The sequence below is a fragment of the Triticum urartu genome, chromosome 2 (genome assembly GCF_003073215.2).
Source record: "Triticum urartu cultivar G1812 chromosome 2, Tu2.1, whole genome shotgun sequence".
Lineage (NCBI taxonomy): Eukaryota > Viridiplantae > Streptophyta > Magnoliopsida > Poales > Poaceae > Triticum > Triticum urartu.
In genome coordinates, this window is record NC_053023.1 from 686290575 (window position 1) to 686310987 (window position 20413).

The 20413-nt window shown below is 44.2% G+C and overlaps 1 pseudogene; it reads left to right on the forward strand.

Moving 5' to 3' along the window:
• The first annotated feature begins 1856 nt into the window (after nt 1-1856).
• Nucleotides 1857-17456, forward strand: LOC125537887 (annotated as a pseudogene).
• Nucleotides 17457-20413: the final 2957 nt, after the last annotated feature.

The window sequence follows — 20413 nt, forward strand, 5'->3', positions numbered from 1 at the left end:
ACACTCTTGCCCCAGCCCCGACAGAGCTGCGTCCCACGCGGCGCCACCGCCAACTCACCCATCAGATCTCACACCATCAAGTGACCGAGCTTCGTCCTTCCCACTCCAACAGAGGTAACGTTGCAGAATTTTTTTGAAACAAAGGTCGTGTTGCAAAAACTTTTGTAACAGAGGTCATGTTGTAAAAAAATTGCAACAACATACTTGTTGCATTCCTTTTTGCAACAAGGTCTATGTTTCAGAAAAGCATCTGCAGCACGCAGTCAGCTCGCAGTCGTGTCCATCGTGGATTTTTTTTGCAACAAAAGTCTTGTTGCAAAAAAAAATTTGCAACAGCGGTCTCGTTGCGGAATTTTTTCCTGCAATAAAGGTCTTGTCACACATTTGTTTTGCAGAAGTGGACGGTGGCCTTTCCGTCGTCAATGGCGAGCAGAGATCATCTTCTTCATCACCCGGTAGCAACAAGAGCGGGCCACGAATTCCGCCAGATGGTGGTGAGGGAGGATCGACGCCGCCCGTCCTTGCCTTCACGCCGCCGCAGGCGAGCATCGGACCTCCAACCAGGTCGCCTAGCTGTCATCCCTTCCTTTTGTTTTTCCCGTCTGTCTGACTCTTGCCGTGGGAGCGCCGAGCGTCACCGTCATCGCGGGTCCTCAGCCGCCAGACTTCGCCGAGCGGAGCCCCTACCGCTCCCGGATGTCCCTGCCTCTTGCCCGCTCGTCATCCTCGCTAGATCCGGCGAGATCCGGCCAGAATCCTTGCTGGCGTCGCCCTCCCATACGCACGAGTCTCCGCCCGCCACGGGATCTAGTCAGGCAGTTGCAAACTCTATTTTCTGAAACAAAGCATGAGTTGCAGAAACGTGGACACAGAGAGGTTAATCTCGACCGTCTGATCAAGAGTCAATTTGATGGACACAAAGGCGGTGGACGCTCGCACGCGATCAGCCGGCTGAAGGTAAACTTTTCCCTTACAACATGGGAGTTATAAAATACACTAGGTCTTCAACATAATGTTTAGATACCATAAAAAGATTGTACACCGTCTATTTTTTAACAGATTGTACACACTAGAGAAAACCCTTTCTCCCATCTATCTTTCCGCAAATTTGTCTGCTTTTTGCAATGCTGCTTCGGTGACCGTGGCGGAGAGGGAAATCATGTTGTCTCGGTTCTGGCTAGTAAATATGTTAGGATTTTAGTCCTCGCAGGGGGTGCTTCACCTTCGAGCCGGTCTTCCGGGCTCCCCTCCTCCTCGAGTTTGTCCATCGGGACATATTCGACAACATTTGTTATTTGGTTCTTCGGATCGATTCGAGGGTTCAATGATGACGAATGTGGCTTTGAAGCATTGGTCCTTAGAGGCATGTGCACAAAGACTTCTCGCCATCGACAAGGTTGGATCGGCTCCGGTATGAGAGTGGCAACCGCGGCGTGCAAGGGGTCAGTTAGGTAGTGGTCATTCGACGGTTCAGAAATTCCAGTGTAATTTCCATTATGTTATGGATTTGGATGTTTTGTATAGATTTGGGTCTTTTGAAGAAAAAGTCACAAATAACAAATCGCAGACCACGAGGATCGAATCGGCCGCCGAATGGTCTGGCAGCGGCGAAGGCACGAGGAAAGAGGAGAGGGGGTTACGGTGGTGGCTGGAGGCCTCCGGCTCCAGGATCATCGCCCGCGAGAGCGACCCGGCCGGCAGGCACGGGCGTGAACACCTATGTAAGAACAGCTGCCATGTAGTAATGGACACCCCCGCTTCTAGTTCCTATCGCATTGTGTATTGTTTCTCTCCTCTGCTCGGCTGCTTCCTCCTCTAGGGACTGACCATCGCTGAAACTGCTTCTGCCGGATCTGATGGAGGCCGCGATTCCATGGCTGGCGCAGACCATCCTTGCAGCCCTCCTGGTTGACAAACTTGATGCGTGGATTCGCCAAGCCGGGCTTGTCGACGACATCGAGAAGCTCAAGTCGGAGGTGAGGAGAGTCAGGCTGGTGGTCTCTGCCGTGAAAGGGAGGGCGATTGGGAACGAGCCGCTGGCTGAATCTCTCACCCTTCTCAAGGAGCTGCTCTGCGACGCCGACGATGTTGTCGACGAGCTCGACTACTACAGGCTCCAACAGCAGGTAGAAGGAGGTACGCCCACTGCCTGCAAATACACGTTTGCTTGCTTCCTTTTATCTTTTCTGTTCAAGCAGGATCATGCCGACTCATTTGCTGTGTCTTGGCGCACCCGCAGTTGACGATCCCGAAGGAGTGCAAGCAGCAGAGCAAGTACATCCATCAAGAGGCAATTCTGACATCCCAAGTAACCGTGGCGGCAAGAAACGATGGTCCAAGGCGTGGGAAATTTTTGATGTCACGGAAGAAGACGGCAATGGAAAGCCTGTCAAAGCGAGATGTAAGCATTGTTTCACGGAGATCAAGTGCAGAACCCTGAACGGGACCTCTGGGATGCTCAGCCATAACAAGGCTTGTAAGAAGAAACCAGCTGGATCAAATGGCCACCCACCAAACCTGTCAAGGTAGCTAAGCAATTTTTAACTTTTTTAGAAGTAGTTGAAGCGGCTTAATCGTGGTTCTAATGGCCAATCCACCGCCTCTATTGCAGCACCGGTGATTCAACTACCAGAAAAAGAAGGAGAGAGGACGAGGAGCCAACAGAAATCACCGCAGATGACACGCATGTCCATTGGGACAAGGCCGAGTTATCCAATAGGATACAGAAAATTACTAGTCAGTTACAAGACATCAGCGGGGAAGTGAGTGAGTTCCTCAAGCTACATGGATTAGATTCCGGCTCTGCTTCAAGTTCATATCATCACCACAATACAGCCTCACATCAGTATGAAAGAACATCAAGCATTGTTCCAAGAAGAGTGTATGGGAGAGTGGCAGAAAAGAACTCCATCATAAAGCTGATACTAGAAGACAAAACAGATAATCTTAGGGTTCTGCCTATTGTAGGCATTGCAGGTGTTGGAAAGACAACTCTAGCTCAACTCATATACAATGATCCAGATGTGCAAAGTCAGTTTGACCTCAGGATATGGGTTTGGGTTTCTCACAATTTTGACCAAGTAAGGCTCACAAGGGAGATGTTAGACTTTGTTCCTCGAGAAACACATGATTATGCTTCTCTTCACAAAAATGCAAGTCATGAAGGAATACACAGTTTGGCGAAGCTTCAGGAGATCTTGAAGAGTAACACAATCACAAAGAGGCTTTTAATTGTTTTAGATGATGTCTGGGATGACATGAATGATTGGCAATGGGACAAAGTATTGGCTCCTTTGGTATCGAGTCATTTGGAGGGCAGTGTGATTCTAGTCACAACTAGAAATTTGTCTGTTGCCCAGAGGTTTGGCACACTCAACACGGTGAAGTTAGGTGCTTTGGGCCATGATGATTTTTGGTTATTGTTCGAATCACGTGCATTTGGTGATGAGAACTACGAGGAGCATCAAAGTCTAAGTACCATCGGGCGGAAAATAGCGGAGAAGTTAGAAGGCAACCCATTAGCAGCAGAATCTACAGGAGAACTATTAAGGAAGGAACTTAACATTGGTCACTGGAATAACATTCTGAAGAATGAAGATTGGAAATCCCTGCAACTTAGTAGAGGAATCATGTCCGCTCTGAAACTTAGCTATGATCAACTTCCCTACCATTTACAACAATGTTTCTCCTATTGTGCTATATTCCCCGACAGTTATCAGTTTCTTGGTCAGGAGTTGGTCTGTTTTTGGATATCACAGGGATTTGTAAAATGCAACAACTTTAGTCAAACATTGGAGGAGATAGGACAGGGCTATCTGACTGATTTGGTTAACCTGGGCTTCTTTCAACAAGTTAAGAGAGAAGAATCTCATCTATGCAATCAAATTATGTATGTTGTGTGTGGTCTCATGCATGATTTTGCGATGACGGTTTCAAGAATAGAATGTGCAACTATATGTGGTCTACAGTGCAACAAAATATCTCCGACTACACGACATTTGTCAATATTAACGGATTCTGGATACATCAAAGATGAGCATGGGAACATTCCTCGTAATGAGAAGTTTGAAGAAAATCTGAAAAATGCAGTTACTTCAGTAAGCAAATTGAGGACATTGGTGTTACTTGGGCAATATGACTCTTTCTTCTTACAGTTGTTTCAAGATATATTCAAAAGGGCATACAATTTACGCTTGCTACACATGTCTGCCGCATCTGCTGACTTTCTAAAATGTGGGTCTGATGAGGTGGATGGGGCTTTCCCTCAAGTATTGAGCAAGCTGTACCATCTTCAAGTATTACATGTTGGGTCATACACTGATCTTAATATACCTGATGGTATTAATAATCTTTTTAGCTTGAAGCATCTTGTTGTATGGAAGGGGGTGTACGCTTCCATTGCTACCATTGACAGCATGACATTATTTCAGAAGCTACATGGTTTTAAGTTTCAAATTTCTAGCAACTTTGAAATAACACGATCCGAATTCATGAGCAAGCTTGTACAGGGTCGGTTGCATCAACTGGACAATGTTAAAACTATGGAGGGGGTTTATGAGGCAGTACTGAAAGAAAACGAACTGTTAGAAAAACTGCACTTATCCTGGAAGGAATCTTCTGCGGAAACAGGCATGGCGCTCTTGCCAATGGATGAAAGTGGCCCAACTTCCGAGCCTTCTGTGGGCACAACAAGAGAGATGCTTGAGGAAGATGAACTCTGTTCGCACTTAGTGATTCTCCAGATATCTGGGAACAATGATGCTACCACACCAAATGGGCTTGCCAACATTTGCTCAGTTACCTCCTTGGTGACGCTTCATCTGTATGGTTGTGGAGAATGGCAAACACTTCCATCTCTAGACAAGTTTCTGTTTCTGACAAAGCTGATGTTGAGCAACCTGCCGAAAGTAATAGAACTATTGGTTCCTTCACTGGAAGAGCTTGTTTTAGTTGAAATGCCGAAGTTGGAGAGATGTTCATGCACTTCCGTGGATGGTATGAGGTCTAGCTTAAGAGCATTGCAGATTGAGGATTGCCAAGCACTGAAGGAGTTTGATCTGTTTGGGAACAATGATAAATTCCAAAGTGAGCCAAGGTTATGGTTGTCTGGTCTTAGAAAATTAATTTTGCGCGATTGCCCTCAACTGGAAGTGTTGAAGCCTCTTCCACCTTCGACCACCCTTTGTGAGTTGAGAAGGACTTCGGTACAACCCCCCCCCCCCCAATAAACTTTTAAGGGGTAGTATTGTCCATACTAAATTATGTATTAGTGTACCCGCCGTCCGTCGTAGGGCCGGCCGCCCGTGTACGTCGCGCCCCGTACTCCCGCGTCGTACGCGTGCGGTTCGGTAGTGCGATCGGGAAAGGAAAAAAAAGTACGCCCCACCCCGACACCCCATCTCCGCGTACGAAACCCTAGCGGCATCAACGCCGCCGTGGTCCACCGCTGTCACGACGTCGGGCGGCGTCCGTAGTCACCCACGCGCCGTGAAACCGACACCCCATCCCCGCCTAGGAAACCCTAGCGGCATCAACGCCGCCGTGGTCCACCGCCGTCACGACGTCGACCCCGACGTGCCCGTCTAGTCGCGAGCACCGACGGCGTCCGTAGTCACCCACACGCCGTGTCGCCGGTGAAACGCCCAGCGCTCCCGTGAACGTTCTGTCCTGGTACGCGCCCTCCACGACGTGGGTGGCAGCAACGCATCGGCGTCGACCTCGACGGTGCACAGTAGGTTAGGATGGCTCTTTTTGTTCTTTTTTTGATTTGTTCATTGCATTTTTGTGCATTTTTTTATGCAAAATGATTCCCTACTTAGGTAAATAAGAGAGGAGAGTAGTGACCTCTTAATGACCTCATAATGATTTTGTATGTTCAAATTTGTATGCATGCCACATAGTCATGTCACTGTTGACGAATTTACTGTATTCGCGATGATGTTTTGTGGAATGTTGGCATTGATCTCACACCTTATTTGTATGTGCATAGATGGAGCAAGTAACCGGATACGTCAGTGATGATTCCGGTAGCGATAATGGATCCTCGTCATTGAATGCGAACCAACCTCTCGGAGACAACTATATGAGTCAGGATGAATCGTACAGTGGTAATGTAAGTGCCTTCAATGTTGACCAAAACATATTGAATACAAACTAGTTATTTGACACTAACATGTCCTTTTAAATTTGTACAGCTACATGGCAATGCTGACAATGAGGAATATGATATAGATGAACAATTTTATGCAGATAGTGTGAGCCAGGTATGTTGAAAAAATTGTAGAGAAATGCTTGACATTAAAATTGTATGACCACTTATGTTACTTTACATGTGCACAGATAAATGCTAATGGTGACAATGAGCATAATAATATAGATGATGACAATGCCAGAGCGAGGTCGATGCATCTCGTAGTGTGAGCGGTAGCCAAGTAAGTTCTTTAAATTATTTATGGTTAGTAACAATACAAGAACAGATTGACATGCAAGGTTATATGTCATATTTTGCAGGGAGGTGTTGATGGTCCTAGTGGGAATGATGAGCACAGCGATGATGATCAGTTTGACCTTGACATGTGCTATGATGAATATCAGCAAGAGTCACTTGATAGGCATTGGGCAGTGATGGTAAATACATTCAGGTCATTAGACGAGGTGTGCACGTTCTACAACAAGCACGCGAGAGAACGTGGGTTCAGCATCAGGAAGGACTCGCTAAAATTTTCAAAGGATCGCGCAAGGACTCCGCGCTTGAGGAGGTATCTCTGTTCCGTCGCAGGAAAACGACAGGCCAAGTTCTGTACCATGGAAGGCCGGACCCGCAGGCTTAGACCGGAGAGTCGATTCTTATGCGAAGCCCATTTGACAGTTAAGCTTGATAAAAAGCTCAATCTTTGGTATGTCAGCAGTTTCTCCGATGATCACAGCCACACTCTTGCACGACCGGACGAAGTCCCTTTCCTCCGATCTCATAATCAGATCAAAGCATTTGAGAGAGCTGAGATCTTAGCTATGGCTGGAGCTGGGATAAGAAAACATATCATTTTTGACAACATCGTTAGCAGGTATGGGTCGTATGCAAAGTCACCATTTCAGAGGACAAAGCTGTATAACATGTGCTATAGGGAGAAGATGAAATTGCTTGCACAAGGTGATGCTGCTACTGCCGTAGGAATCATGTTGACCAGAAAGGACAGAGATCCAGACTTCTTCTTTGAGCACACGGTTGACGCTGAAGGCAGGCTCCAAAACCTCTTCCGGTGTGATTCGCAGTCACGCCGGGATTATCTAGACTATGGTGATGTTGTTGTGTTCGATAGCACATACAAGATGAACAGGTATGGAATGCCGTTCATCCCTTTTGTGGGTCTGAACAACCACCGTTGCACTACGGTATTCGCCTGCGCCATTGTTTCAGACGAGACTGAGGCTACATATGTTTGGTTGCTTAACACGTCCTTGAAAGCTAACTGTCAGAAGAGGCCCAAATCTGTAATTATAGATGGAGATGCAGCGATGATAAGGGCTATTAGGAAGGTGCTTTCTGACGTGTGGCATCTGAAGGAAATATGCCCTAGAGGCAATAATGAAGTTATTATCTATTTCCTTATATCATGATAAATGTTTATTATTCATGCTAGAATTGTATTAACCAGAAACATAATACATGTGTGAATACATAGACAAACAGAGTGTCACTAGTATGCCTCTACTTAACTAGCTCGTTGATCAAAGATGGTTAAGTTTCCTAGCCATTGACATGGGTTGTCATTTGATTAACGGGATCACATCATTAGGAGAATGATGTGATTGACATGACCCATTCCGTTAGCTTAGCACCCGATCGTTTAGTATGTTGCTATTGCTTTCTTCATGACTTATACATGTTCCTATGACTATGAGATTATGCAACTCCCGTTTGCCGGAGGAACACTTTGGGTGCTACCAAACGTCACAACGTAACCGGGTGATTATAAAGGAGTACTACAGGTGTCTCCAAAGGTAGATGTTGGGTTGGCGTATTTCGAGATTAGGATTTGTCACTCCGATTGTCGGAGAGGTATCTCTGGGCCCTCTCGGTAATGCACATCACATAAGCCTTGCAAGCATTGCAACTAATGAGTTAGTTGCGGGATGATGCATTACGGAACGAGTAAAGAGACTTGCCGGTAACGAGATTGAACTAGGTATTGGATACCGACGATCGAATCTCGGGCAAGTAACATACCGATAACAAAGGGAACAACGTATGTTGTTATGCGGTCTGACCGATAAAGATCTTCGTAGAATATGTAGGAACCAATATGGGCATCCAGGTCCCGCTATTGTTTATTGACCAGAGATGTGTCTCATTCATGTCTACATTGTTCTCGAACCGTAGGGTCCGCACGCTTAACGTTACGATGACAGTCGATGACAGTTATTATGAGTTTATGTGTTTTGATGTACCGAAGGTATGTTCGGAGTCCCGGATGTGATCACGGACATGACGAGGAGTCTCGAAATGGTCGAGACATAAAGATTGATATATTGGAAGCCTATGTTTGGACATCGGAAGTGTTTCGGGTGAAATCGGGATTTTACCGGAGTACCGGGAGGTTACCGGAACCCCCCGGGAGATATGGGCCTTAGTGGGCTTTAGTGGAAAGGTGAAAGGGGCTGCCCATAAGGGCTGCGCGCCTCCCCCCTCCCCTAGTCCTATTAGGACTAGGAGAGGTGGCCGGCCACCTCTCTCTCTTTCCCCCTTGGGAATCCTATTGGAATAGGATTGGGGGGGAGTCCTACTCCCGGTAGGAGTAGGACTCCTCCTGCGCCTCCATAGGGCTGGCCGCACCCTCCCCCTTGGCTCCTTTATATACGGAGGCAGGGGGCACCTCTAGACACACAAGTTGATCATTGAGATCGTTCCTTAGCCGTGTGCGGTGCCCCTGCCACCATATTCCACCTCGATCATATCGTTGTAGTGCTTAGGCGAAGCCCTGCGTCGGTAGAACATCAAGATCGTCACCACGCCGTCGTGCTGACGGAACTCCTCCCCGAAGCTTTGCTGGATCGGAGCCCGGGGATCGTCATCGAGCTGTACATGTGCTAAGAACTCGGAGGTGCCGGAGTAACGGTGCTTGGATCGGTCGGATCGGGAAGAAGACGTACGACTACTTCCTCTACGTTGTGTCAACGCTTCCGTTGCGATCTACAAGGGTACGTAGACAACACTCTCCCCTCTCGTTGCTATGCATCACCATGATCTTGCGTGTGCGTAGGAAATTTTTTGAAATTACTACGTACTACGAAACCCAACAGTGGTATCAGAGCCTATGTTTTATGGGTTGATGTTATATGCACGAGTAGAACACAAGTGAGTTGTGGGCGATATAAGTCATACTGCCTACCAGCATGTCATACTTTGGTTCGGCGGTATTGTTGGATGAAGCGGCCCAGACCGACATTACGCATACGCTTACGCGAGACCGGTTTCCCCGACGTGCTTTGCACAAAGGTGACTTGCGGGTGACTGTTTCTCCAACTTTAGTTGAACCGAGTGTGACTACGCCCGGTCCTTGCGAAGGTTAAAACGGAGTCTATTTGATAAACTATCGTTGTGGTTTTGATGCGTAGGTGAGATTGGTTCTTGCTTAAGCCCGTAGCAGCCATGTAAAACTTGCAACAACAAAGTAGAGGACGTCTAACTTGTTTTTGCAGGGCATGTTGTGATGTGATATGGTCAAGACGTGATGAGATATAAGTTGTGTATGAGATGATCATGTTTTGTTGAAGTTATCAGCAACTGGCAAAATCCTTATGGTTGTCTCTCTATTGCATGAGATGCAAGCGTCCAATAATTGCTTTACTTTATCGCTATGCGATAGCAATAGTTGCAAGAGCAATTGTTGGCGAGACGACCACGCGACGACACATTGATATAGATCAAGATGATGGAGATCATGGTGTCATGCCGGTGACGATATAGATCATGACAGTACTTTGGAGATGGAGATCAAAGAAGCAAGATGATGATGGCCATATCATGTCACATATTTTGATTGCATATGATGTTTATCTTTTATACATCTTATTTTTGCTTTGATTGACGGTAGCATTATAAGATGATCTCTCACTAAATTATCAAGAAGTGTTCTCCCTGAGTATGCACCGTTGCCAAAGTTCGTCGTGCCCAGACACCACGTGATGATCGGGTGTGATAAGCTCTACGTCCATCTACAACGGGTGCAAGCCAGTTTTGCACACGCAGAATACTCAGGTTAAACTTGACGAGCCTAGCATATGCAGATATGGCCTCGGAACACGGAGACCGAAAGGTCGAGCGTGAATCATATAGTAGATATGATCAACATAACGATGTTCACCATTGAAAACTACTCCATCTCACGTGATGATCGGTTATGGTTTAGTTGATTTGGATCACGTGATCACTTAGAGGATTAGAGGGATATCTATCTAAGTGGGAGTTCTTAAGTAATATGATTAATTGAACTTAAATTTATCATGAACTTAGTCCTGGTAGTATTTTGCAAATTATGTTGTAGATCAATAGCTCGCGTTGTTGCTTCCCTGTGTTTATTTTGATATGTTCCTAGAGAAAATTGTGTTGAAAGATGTTAGTAGCAATGATGCGGATTGGATCCATGATCTGAGGTTTATCCTCATTGCTGCACAGAAGAATTATGTCCTTGATGCACCGCTAGGTGACGGACCTATTGCAGGAGCAGATGCAGACGTTATGAACGTTTGGCTAGCTCAATATGATGACTACTTGATAGTTTAGTGCACCGTGCTTAATGGCTTAGAATCGGGACTTCAAAGACGTTTTTTGAACGTCATGGAGCATATGAGATGTTCCAGGAGTTGAAGTTAATATTTCGAGCAAATACCCGAGTTGAGAGATATGAAATCTCCAACAAGTTCTATAGCTAAAAGATGGAGGAGAATCGCTCAACTAGTGAGCATGTGCTCAGATTGTCTGAGTACTACAATCGCTTGAATCAAGTGGGAGTTAATCTTCCAGATAAGATAGTGATTGACAGAATTCTCTAGTCACCATCACCAAGTTAGTAGAACTTCATGATGAACTATAATATGCAAGGGATAACGGAAACAACTCCCAAGCTCTTCGTGATGCTGAAATCAACGAAGGTAGAAATCAAGAAAAAACATCAAGTGTTGATGGTTGACAAGACCACTAGTTTCAAGAAAAGGGCAAAGGGAAGCAGGGTAACTTCAAGAAGAACGGCAAGCAAGTTGCTGCTCAAGTGAAGAAGCCCAAGTCTGGTCCTAAGCCTGAGACTAAGTGCTTCTACTGCAAAGGGACTGGTCACTGGAAGCGGAACTGCCCCAAGTATTTGGCGGATAAGAAGGATGGCAAAGTGAACATAAGTATATTTGATATACATGTTATTGATGTGTACTTTACTAGTGTTTATAGCAACCCCTCAGTATTTGATACTAGTTCAGTTGCTAAGAGTAGTAACTCGAAACATGAGTTGCAGAATGAACAGAGACTAGTTAAGGGTGAAGTGACGATGTGTGTTGGAAGTGGTTCCAAGATTGATATGATCATCATCGCACACTTCCCTATACTTTAGGGATTAGTGTTGAACCTAAATAAGTGTTATTTGGTATTTGCGTTGAGCATGAATATGATTTGATCATGTTTATTGTAATACGGTTATTCATTTAAGTAAGAGAATAAATTGTTGTTCTGTTTACATGAATAAAACCTTATATGGTTACACACCCAATGAAAATAGTCCGTTGGATCTCGATCGTAGTGATACACATAATCATAATATTGAAACCAAAAGATGCAAAGTTAATAATGATAGTGCAACTTATTTGTGGCACTGCTGTTTAGGTCATATTGGTGTAAAGCGCATGAAGAAACTCCATGCTGATGGGCTTTTGGAATCACTTGATTATGAATCAGTTGATGCTTGCGAACCATGCCTCATGGGCAAGATGACTAAGATTCCGTTCTTCAGAACAATGGAGCGAGCAACAAATTTCAATGGAAATCATACATACTGATGTATGTGGTCCGATGAATATTGAGACTCGCGACATGTATCATTATTTTCTGAACTTCACAGATGATTTGAGCAGATATGGGTATATCTACTTCATGAAACATAAGTCTGAAACATTTGAGAAGTTCAAAGAATTTCAGAGTGAAGTGGAAAATCATCGTGACAAGAAAATAAAGTTTCTACGATCTGATCGCGGAGACAAATATTTGAGTTACGAGTTTGGTCTTCAGTTAAAAACAATGTGAAATAGTTTCACTACTCACGCCACCTGGAACACTACAATATAATGGTGTGTCTGAACGTCATAACCGTACTTTATTAGATATGGTGCAACCTATGATGTTTCTTACCGATTTACCACTATCGTTTTGGGGTTATGCATTAAAGACAGCTGCATTCATGTTTAAAAGGGCACCATCAAAATCCGTTGAGACGACGCCTTATGAACTGTGGTTTGGCAAGAAACCAAAGTTGTCGTTTCTTAAAGTTTGGGGTTGTGATGCTTATGTGAAAAAGTTTCATCCTGATAAGCTCAAACCCAAATCGGAAAGGTGCGTCTTCATAGGATACCCTAAAGAAAATGTTGGGTACACCTTCTATCACAGATCCAAAGGCAAGACATTCGTTGCTGAGAATGGATACTTTCTAGAGAAGGAGTTTCTCTCGAAAGAAGTGAGTGGGAGGAAAGTAGAAAACTTGATAAGGTAATTATACCTTCTCCCTTATTGGAAAGTAGTTTATCACAGAAATTTGTTCCTGCGACTCCTACACCAATTAGTGAGGAAGCTAATGATGATGATCATGTAACTTCAGATCAATTTACTACCGAACCTCGTAGGTAAACCAGATTGAGATCCGCACCAAAGTGGTACGGTAATCCTGTTCTGGAGGTCATGTTACTTGACCATGACGAACCTACGAACTATGAGGAAGCGATGATGAGCCCAAATTCCGAGAAATGGCTTGAGGCCATGAAATCTGAGATATGATCCATGTATGAGAACAAAGTTTGGACTTTGGTTGACTTGCCCGATGATCAGCAAGCAATTGAGAATAAATGGATCTTCAAGAGGAAGACGGACGCTGATAGTAGTGTTACTATCTACAAAGCTAGAATTGTCGCAAAAGGTTTTCGACAAGTTCAAGGTGTTGACTATGATGAGAGTTTCTCACTCGTATCTATGCTTAAGCTTGTCCGAATCATGTTAGCAATTGCCGCATTTTATGAAATCTGGCAAATGGATAAACAAAACTGCATTCTTTAATAGATTTATTAAAGAAGAGTTGTATATGATACAACCAGAAGGTTTTGTCAATCCTAAAGGTGCTAACAAAATATGCAAGCTCCAGCGATCCATCTATGGACTGGTGCAAGAATCTCGGAGTTGGAATATACGTTTTGATAAGTTGATCAAAGCATATAGTTTTATACAGACTTGCAGTGAAGCCTGTATTTACAAGAAAGTGAGTGGGAGCACTACAACATTTCTGATAAGTATATGTGAATGACATATTGTTGATCGGAAATAATGTAGAATTATTCTGTAAAGCATAAAGGAGTGTTTGAAAGGAGTTTTTCAAAGAAAGACTTCGGTAAAGCTGCTTACATATTGAGCTTCAAGATCTATAGAGATAGATCAAGACGCTTGATAAGTTTTTTCAATGAGTACATACCTTGACAAGATTTTGAAGTAGTTCAAAATGGAGCAGTCAAAGAAAGAGTTCTTGCCTGTATTACAAGGTGTGAAGTTGAGTAAGACTCAAAGCCCGACCACGGCAGAAGATAGAAAGAGAATGAAAGTCATTCCCTATGCCTTGGCCATAGGTTCTATAAAGTATGTCATGCTGTATACCAGATCTATTGTATACCCTGCACTGATTTGGCAAGGGAGTACAATAGTGATCTAGGAGTAGATCACTGGACAGCGGTCAGAATTGTCCTTAGTGAAATAAGGATATGTTTCTCGATTATGGACGTGACAAAAAGGTTCGTCGTAAAGGGTTACGTCGATGCAAGTTTTGACACTGATCTGGATGACTCTAAGTCTCGATCTAGATACATATTGAAAGTGGGAGCAATTAGCTAGAGTAGCTCCGTGCAGAGCATTGTAGACATAGAAAATTGCAAAATACATAACGGATCTGAATGTGAAAGACCCGTTGACTAAGATTCTCTCACAGGCAAAACATGATCACACCTTAGTACTCTTTGGGTGTTAATCACATAGAGATGTGAACTAAATTACTGAATCTAGTAAACCCTTTGGGTGTTGGTCACATGGCGATGTGAACTATGGGTGTTAATCACATGATGATGTGAACTATCGATGTTAATCACATGGTGATGTGATCTAGATTATTGACTCTAGTGCAAGTGGGAGACTGAAGGAAATATGCCCTAGAGGCAATAATGAAGTTATTATTTATTTCCTTATATCATGATAAATGTTTATTATTCATGCTAGAATTGTATTAACCAGAAACATAATACATGTGTGAATACATAGACAAACAGAGTGTCACTAGTATGCCTCTACTTGACTAGCTCGTTGATCAAAGATGGTTAAGTTTCCTAGCCATTGACATGGGTTGTCATTTGATTAACGGGATCACATCATTAGGAGAATGATGTGATTGACATGACCCATTCCGTTAGCTTAGCACCCGATCGTTTAGTATGTTGCTATTGCTTTCTTCATGACTTATACATGTTCCTATGACTATGAGATTATGCAACTCCCGTTTGCCGGAGGAACACTTTGGGTGCTACCAAACGTCACAACGTAACCGGGTGATTATAAAGGAGTACTAAAGGTGTCTCCAAAGGTAGATGTTGGGTTGGCGTATTTCGAGATTAGGATTTGTCACTCCGATTGTAGGAGAGGTATCTCTGGGCCCTCTCGGTAATGCACATCACATAAGCCTTGCAAGCATTACAACTAATATGTTAGTTGTGAGATGATGTATTACAGAACGAGTAAAGAGACTTTCCGCTAACGAGATTGAACTAGGTATTGGATACCGGCGATCGAATCTCGGGCAAGTAACATACCGATGACAAAGGGAACAACGTATGTTGTTATGCGGTCTGACCGATAAAGATCTTCGTAGAATATGTAGGAGCCAATATAGGCATCTAGGTCCCGCTATTGGTTATTGATCGGAGATGTGTTTCAGTCATGTCTGCATTGTTCTCGAACCATAGGGTCCGCACGCTTAACGTTACGATGACAACTATTATGAGTTTATGCATTTTGATGTACCGAAGTTAGTTCGGAGTCCCGGATGTGATCACGGACATGACGAGGAGTCTCGAAATGGTCGAGACATAAATATTGATATATTGGAAGCCTATGTTTGGATATCGGAAGTGTTCCGGGTGAAATCGAGATTTTACCGGAGTACCGGGAGGTTACCGGAACCCCCCGGGAGCTATATGGGCCTTAGTGGGCTTTAGTGGAAAGGAGAAAGGGGCAGCCCAAGGTGGGCCGCGCGCCTCCCCCCTCCCCTAGTCCTATTAGGACAAGGAGAGGTGGCCGGCCCCCTCTCTCTCTTCCCCCCTCGGGGAATCCTATTCCAACTAGGATTGGGGGGAGTCCTACTCCCGGTAGGAGTAGGACTCCTCCTGCGCCCACCTCCTGGCCGGCCGCCCCCTCCCCCTTGGATCCTTTATATACGGGGGCAGGGGGCACCTCTAGACACACAAGTTTGATCCTTGAGAATCGTTCCTTAGCCGTGTGCGGTGCCCCCTGCCACCATATTCCACCTCGATCATATCGTTGTAGTGCTTAGGCAAAGCCCTGCGTCGGTAGAACATCATCATCGTCACCACGCCGTTGTGCTGACGGAACTCATCCCCGAAGCTTTGCTGGATCGGAGCCCGGGGAGCGTCATCGAGCTGTACGTGTGCTAAGAACTCGGAGGTGCCGGAGTAACGGTGCTTGGATCGGTCGGATCGGGAAGACGTACGACTACTTCCTCTACGTTGCGTCAACGCTTCCGTTGCGATCTGCGTGGGTACGTAGACAACACTCTCCCTCTCGTTGCTATGCATCACCATGATCTTTGCGTGTGCGTAGGAAAATTTTTTGAAAAATTACTACGAAACCCAACAGCATTGGTCTATGTTCATGGCATATTGAAAAGAATATGCAGAAACACCTCAACCACAAGTCATTGAAGGAGTTTAGGGCATTATTGTACTATGCCACTACACATAAGGTTTTTGAGGAGAGATGGGCCGCGTTTGTGCGCAAATGGCAGACGGAGAAAACGAAAACATGGCTCCATAGGATGTACAGGAAGAGGACGCTTTGGGCTGCATCATATTTGTCTGGTGGGTTTTTCCTTGGTATGCGCAGTAATCAGAGGAGTGAGAGTCTGAACTCCAGCCTGCACCTTCATCTTGACTATGGTATGACGATCGTTGACATGATTGTACACTACGAGAATTGTATTGTTCGCCTCCGTGAGAATGAAGCTTATGATGACTACACGGCCTCACAGACTCTTCCAGTAACAGTGACTGAGTGTCAGGCCATTGAGTCGTATGCTGCGAAAGCATTCACGCAGGCAAACTTTTATATGTTGCAACAAGATATGAAGAAGGTACAGGAGCTTGAGGTAATTGATAGACTGACAGGGACCGATAGTCAGAGATTTGTGGTTGCGTGGAAGAATAACAGGGATCACAGATTTAATGTGGACTATACGCCAGGTAACTCGGCAGAAACTATAAAGTGCAGTTGTCGAAGTATGACTCGCAAAGGGCTTCCTTGCAAGCATATTATTCATGTTTTGAATGCACTGAACTTACCTGTGATACCCAAGTGTTGTGTCCTGCGAAGATTCTCAAAAAAAGCACGAGCTGGACTGCCCGTGAAGCGCACCAGCGATTTGTTTGCGTGGGGTTGGTCGAGTGGTGAGGACAGAGCTAGATATAGTGAGTTGACCATCAAATCTTCAGAAGCATGTCATGTCGCATGCAGTAATCCTTTCTTATTCGACAAGTTGATGGCAGCTCTGGATGATATTATAGTGAATAAGGACATTCAGGGAAATGAAGATGATATTCAGCGAAGCTTCGTGAACAATAATCCATTTGAGCCTAACCGAGATCATATTCTGGTTCGTGATCCAGTAAAGGTTTCCACCAAGGGCGCACCTAAGCAGAACAGTAGAGGTCACGGTAAGGGTGGCCCAGATGTGACAAAAAATGAGAGGCCTAAAGCATTTGACGAGAAATCTGGACGAAAATGTAGCATATGCAGCGGCTCAGGTCATAACAGGAGCACATGCAGCAAAAATGAAGAGTATGTCTATTATTTGCTTATGTCAGTTTTGTTGTTTCATTAACGGTGCATTGATTCTCATATTTTTTTGTATGCAGCAACTGGGCTTGAACACAGAAGGTGAGGACGGTGCATCTGTTTTACTACTTCCATTTGTACGTAACTGTACGTCTTTTTGCTTTGTTTATATTAGTTCCGTTGATTCATCTACCGTACATTGATTCTCATAATTTTTTATTTATTCTATGCAGTAGCTGGGCTTGAAGACTCAAGTGAAGACGATGCAAGTGTTTTACCTCTTCCATTTATATGAAAAACATTTGTTAAATTTATGTTCGTGTTGAGTATTTTATATGTGTGAAACAAGATTATTGCCTACAGAAGACCGTTGTCATTTGAGACTTGTTATTTTCTGTCCACTACAATAAAATTACTGTGGTGACAATTGTTATGTTGAGACATCATTGTTGTTGATATAAATATTCACTATTCATTGTTTATATTATGAATTTTGCATGTATTTACTACAGTCCCGTCGGCTGTCAAATATATTAAAATAAGAGAAGTAATCTGCGAATTGTTGTTGAAAAAAAGTGAAAAAAATGCCCGCCCGTCTCCACAGCGTGTCTTAGTAAGCCCGTCGTTATCAAGCCCAACGGGCGACTACAACAGGCGTTTCGGAGCACGTCGTGGAAACCAGGCCCAACAGGGCAGCATCGACGCGACACATCGACGGGGTAGTAATCAGAGGAGTTCAATGTGCCGACGGAAGCTGAGTATATAAACTGGTCGTCGTCGCCTTCGGCCGGCGAGGTGGGACTAAACTAGTTAGTTTCCCTGGCGCGGCGTCTCAGCGGGGGTAACTGGGCCGGCCCACGGCGTCGAGCCGTCGAGAAGACCGCGCCGTCCATTGCCTTTTTGGGCCGGCCCACGTCGCGTGTGGCTGTGTCCACGTCGCCCCGCGGCCGACGCAAGTTTAGTCCCACCTCGCCGGCCGAAGGGGACGACGACCAGCTTATATACTCAGCTCCCGTCGGCACATTGAACTCCTCTGATTACTACCCGTCGATGTGCCGCGTCGATGCTGCCCTGTTGGGCCTGGTTTCCACGGCGTGCTCCGAAACGCCTGTCGTAATCGCCCGGTGGGCTTGATAACGACGGGCTTACTAAGACACGCTGTGGACGGGCAGGCAATTTTTTTATGTAAAATATTTTTTACGCTTTTCTAAACTAGACTAACACCCAGTGTGCTGTAAACCAAGTTTTTGCTAACAAAGTAACATGCAGTGTGCTGCCATAGTTTAGTGTACAAAAACTTAACGACGACACGATTACATGATTACATATAACTATTCGGCAACAAAAAAATCATGTAAACAAAAAAAGACTGATTATATAATATTTATGAAACAAAATATCATGTGGACATAAAAAACATTTGGAAAAGTGCCGAGTCTATTACATATAACTATTCGGAAGCAGAGTCTATTACATAAAATTTATAAGCAAGTGCGCAAAGCGTTTGGAAAATATAGTCCTCCAGTACCACCCAATCACATGCAAAACTCCTCCGTGCCGCATCTATTTCTTCTTCTTTGATATCCGAATAACTTTGTTTTTCACTTCATCAAGCTTGTTTCTTTCCGAAAAGATAAGTTGCGCAATCATTAACTCTCTCGAATCATCAATTGAGCTCTGAAAAAAAAATGGTGTTAGCACAACGTTCATTGTACATCGTAGTCCAAACATGACTTGCGTACCTGTGAAAATAAGCCTGTCCATTTGTCACCATCCCAATATTGAAAGCATCGAAGGAGAAATATTCCACACGAATTCCTAGTGCATACAATTTACGAAGATTAAATATCTACTGTACATACAAGACCGACATTCTGTCAGAGTAAGAACTCACCCATCATGTTGTTTTGGCATGTCATACGTTTTAATAGGACAATTGGAAACATCCGGATAATTCACAATTCCGGTTGCATTTGCTTCTTGGATATCTTCTGCTAGTTGTTTTCTCTAAAGATATAATAAACATGGTGGAAAGAATGTCATTCAGTGTACTAAAGAAAACGAATGTTACCAAATGCACATTTGAAAGTTAAACCTACCAGGTCCTCAACGAGTTCTCTAGTAACACTGTCAAGTTTTTCGGTCATCAACGAGTCAAAAACCTGAAACTCTCTCTTCCCGCTATGCATGACGACAGTAATCCAGTGATTATTTTGCTTGTTTAGAGGAATGTAAGTCTGCATCACAAGGACCATAAAACACAATCATCACATACTATCGTATGTATGTACCGTGTTAACAATCAAACTTACCTTTGATTTTTTGAAATACTCGTCCTCACATCTGTTCACGGGTCCATTACTATGCGACTCTGCTTCATAATCGTTACCGGCGGTCTTCTTTCCGGATCTAATGTGAAGCAACCAATGTATCCTCCAAGTTGTCAACATGAAACGATCATCATTAACTTTGTCGACCAAAAATGATGAGTATGCATTAATTACCTATAAATATTGTGTTAGATTTAACAATGGTATTTTCGAATCAATTGTAAAACAATATATGAAATTAACTTACGTCGCCACTTAGCCACTCATGGTTAATAATCTGACAAGCTCTCCGCACAGTGAGACCTTCTTCCATGCCATCATTGAAAATTTCTGTTTTGGCATGTTTTTGTGAATGCTCATGCGCGCGCACGTACTTGATGGACGCTTTCACCACATCATACTCATCACCAGATTTGTTAACACCACCATTTTGGAACAATTCTGTAACGCACAACTCAAATAATTATAAACGCAAATACATAAATAATTATTACGCAATAACAATTAGAAACACAAAAAACTTACTTCCTTTGGCAGAACGTTTTGCACGTTTGTTCGGTTTAGGGACCACATAAGGAGACTTGACATGTTGTGATCCTTTGCGCTTGCGCCTGCCAGTAACCTCCTCCACTTCCTCTTGTACTCCTTGAGAACCAAGCAACGCATGCGATGCGATTTCGTCCGTCTCTAAAGATGTGGCAGCTTTTTCATCTAATACTTCTGGTACTTGGAT